Source organism: Bidens hawaiensis, unplaced genomic scaffold (assembly GCF_021521415.1).
Source record: "Bidens hawaiensis isolate Kalapana, Puna unplaced genomic scaffold, B.hawaiensis_p1.1 tig00000512_1, whole genome shotgun sequence".
NCBI lineage: Eukaryota > Viridiplantae > Streptophyta > Magnoliopsida > Asterales > Asteraceae > Bidens > Bidens hawaiensis.
The window spans coordinates 5,841,326-5,845,206 of NW_027491033.1; the positions used below are offsets into that span (position 1 = coordinate 5,841,326).

Sequence of the window (3,881 nt, forward strand, 5' to 3'; positions counted from 1 at the left end):
AGATTTACTTCTCGCACTTACTTCTCGCACTTCTCGATGTAATATCACTTCTCACATGAACCATCCCATATATATATATATATATATATATATATTTATAATATTACTTTATATAAACAAGCATATCTACTCGTTTGTTGCGGTAGAACGCATTAAATATGTTACAAATTCAAAAGATTTCATGTATTGTAGCGGGTACTTGGTTGGTATCAGTTCGATTTGTTATGGTAAAAGTTTGTGTTACGAAAATTGTATAACTAAAAGTATTGTGACAAAAGTTGAAATAATAAAAGTTCCATTCTAAAGTTGAGGGGGCTAAAAAGGTATTTAAAAGTTTGATGACAACTCTTTCTAGACCTTATCAATAACTTCACTATGGTTTGAGATTTACTGGATATAACTATTGTTAAAATTTCGATTGTTGTTTTGGTTTTGTAGGTCAAAGCATTATGTTACTGTCATGTAAAGGACTAAACTTTAAGTCTTTAACTACCCAATTCTATAGCAAGAGAAGCTTTAAGTCTTTAACTATGTACCCGATTCTATAACAAGTGTTGTGTTATAACTAGATATTAAAAAAAATCCAAAAATAAATAAATAAAAATATGATTGACTACAAATGTGAATGGACCCATCTATTTTAGCCTATTGGGTGTTACCTGGTTAGCTAAAGGAGGAGGCGAGGAGTGACACCTAGAGATGTGCTTTGGAGCATGGTTAGAAGCTGAGATGGATGGGAGTAGGGCTGTAAGCGGACTGAACCGAGTCAGACGAGATCTTGTTCGTGTTCGTCCGTTAAGCTTTTGTCGGACGGTTCACGGCTTCACGAACACTATACCAAACGAAAATTTTGTCCGCGTCCGTTCATTAAGGAATTGAGTTTGTCCGTGTCCGTTTGTGTTCGTTCGTTACTATAAAGGAACACTAATGAACAAATTAACACTAACAAATATTAATGAATAATCAAACATTAACGACTTTAACAAATAAACAATTACATATTAATTCAAAAAGAATAAATCATAAATCCATACAAATTCAGTGTCATATAGAGGGCAAAAAAGACCAAAACTGAGGCTCATACGGTTTGAAAATTCCATGAAAGGACCAAAACAGTTGTTAACTTGAGAAACAGCTTTCGCCCATGGTTTCACCGGATTCATGCTAGCGGATAAGACTCGGGGGCACAAGTGTTCAACTTGCAGCCCCCAATCAATTCTTCTTGCACTGCACTCACAACAAAATCAAATCCTCTCTACTCTTTTCAACTATCACAAATAAATAAATTCACTCACCATGTAACTAACTAACTAATTACACACTACCTATCGCTTTCCATGGCGGAAGCTCATAATATTAATCCTACTACCACTTCTTCCGATACTACCAACAACGAATCATTCAACACATTCTTCCAGAACTGAATCTCCGAACAAAACAACTACCACTCGTAACCGCCGCTAACAAATACATAATCAAACCGAAAACGGAAAACAACTGGTTCCGTTAATCCAGAAAGCATTACGAGCAGTACTACCAAGAGAAATCCGTATGGGAGACACGAGACGCGATCTCGATGCTAACTCCAGCATGGCGGAGTAGTTTAGCCATTCATTTACTCTACTCCAAATCCGGATTACAGCTCGAAGCTAAACTCGGAGACCAAATTCGCGGCATATCCACCGGCGATCTAGGAGATTTGGCGCCAAATCAGATGGAACGAATTGATGAGTTGCATAAGAAGACGGTACATGAAGAGAGAGTGTTGACGGAGAAGCTGGCGAAGCTGCAGGAGTCGGTGGCGGACAGGTCGATGGTGGAGCTGTCGAATGCGGTGTCGGAGCTGATGCGGAGTGGAGAGAGCGACAGTGAGGGAGAAAGTGTGAGTGAGGCGAGTGTTGGAATTGAAGAATGAGGATGTGGAGGAGTTGATGCATATGGCGGATGAGTTGAGAATGGAGACGTTGAAGGCGTTGATTGAGGTGTTGACGCCGATTCAGGCGGTGTATTTTTTGATCGCTGCGGCCGAGTTGCATCTCCGGTTACATGAATGGGGGAAGAAGAGGTGACATAGTGAGGAGTGACTCTGCGTGATATTATTATTCTTTTGGTTATTTTTTGAGTGATTTGTTGGATTTAGATTGTTTGCTTTTTATTTAATAATTTATGAATTTGATTGTGTATGATATTGATTTCGATTATATGTTTGTATATAATTTAATCATAACTCATTTTAGTTTTGATCTGAAGATCAGTAACTTTGATTACCATTTGCTTTAAATAAGTAATAATCCCTCCGTTCCATTATAAGTGTCCACATTTCCTTTTTTATTTGTCTCATTACAAGTGTTAACTTTCATCATTTATTGGTAAATTTTCAAGTTTACCCTTAAACACACACAACTAACATTAATAAACAATATTGATGGACCCATTTTTTAAGGGCATTATTGTCATTTGGTAATAAAAAAAATGAATCATTCAATCCACCTTAAACTTCGTGTTCTTTAAATATAGACACTTATAATGGGACGGAGGAAGTAATGTTTACTAACGTGCATTTAGCATATGAATTACAAGGGAAAATTAAGGAATTAGAATTGCAATGCTCCTAACTTTTACTTAAAGTAACCAATATAAACCATGCGGTGTCATCTCATTTTCACTTAGAGGGTTGCGGTGGTGGTCCCGAATTATCCAAAAGTACCCCTACATACTTTTCAACACAAATCATCAGCTTCTACTCCGGGTTCGTGAACCCAACCCCCAACCCGATTCACTTGAAGCGGTATTGCCGAATCCAAGCCACTATCCGAGGGCGTTCCTTCCACCCTTAGGCTTCACGCTATGGGCGCCTTTGAAGGGCTTTTTAGGGGTATTATTGGAGGGGAACACCATAGAGGGGCATCTTTGTGTGTTTGTGTGTGAGGGGGGGGGGGGGAGGGGGTACTGGGCGGCTTTGGAACTACCGGCGCCATCAAGCTTTTTATTCCCTCTATCTCACTCGCCCTCTCTCATACACACATATACATACATATGTGTATATATATATTGGGACGCTCAAGGGGCGTTAAACCACAGAATGTGTTATGGAGAAAGGCTTCGATGTCCCCAGTGCCCACTTGGCGCTGACATGGCACCGTGGAGGGGCTTCAATATCCCCACCATAGAGAACATGCTTACGATGATAGGGGTGCCAATTGGTCGACATGGATTGGTTTTGGGCACAAACCGAACCAAAATCGAAAATTAAGTTTCCTGGTTTTGAAAACTGTATAGTTCAAGTTTTTTATAGGGATAAGCAAATGGTATCGGTACCGGTACCGGGTAACTGATACCATACCAACTATTTTCGGTACCCACCTTTTGAGGTTTCAAGATCGGTATGGCACCGACATAAACCGATTTTCTTCCTTCATATACCGTATCGTGGCAAGCATTTTTGGTGTTAGTTGCAGTACCCATTTTTGACGATTTTCGAGATTGGTACATCGGAAACTGTACCCAGATCCGTTTGCTCATCCATAGTTTTTTCATGTGTTTTGTTTGCATTTGTCATGATAGGTCCTGTTTGGTTATACGTGAAAGACATCAGTTTAGTGTTAATAAGTACTTTTATGTCGTCCACTTTAACAACTCATACATGGCATGCTTTGGTTTATTAAGTTTCTTGCAAATGGGATTTTTGGTGGGTTATACGTCTTACCATGTTGTTATTACTTTTTGTTGCCTTAAAAATTTGCAACTGGTTTAAGTTCCTACTCACGATTTTGTTGCTTGTGTTGAAAGTTTGTTAAAGAAAGTCATGACGTATGATCAACAATTGGTACTCGGTTATTTATTACGCAATGTAAATTTTTTTTGTAAAATAAATTAGACAA

At 38.7% G+C, this 3,881-nt stretch overlaps 1 pseudogene; it reads left to right on the plus strand.

Annotated features, from left to right (window-relative positions):
* Positions 1-1,479: 1,479 nt before the first annotated feature.
* On the plus strand, positions 1,480-2,245 carry LOC143630805 (protein DOG1-like 3; annotated as a pseudogene).
* The last annotated feature ends 1,636 nt before the right edge of the window (positions 2,246-3,881 follow it).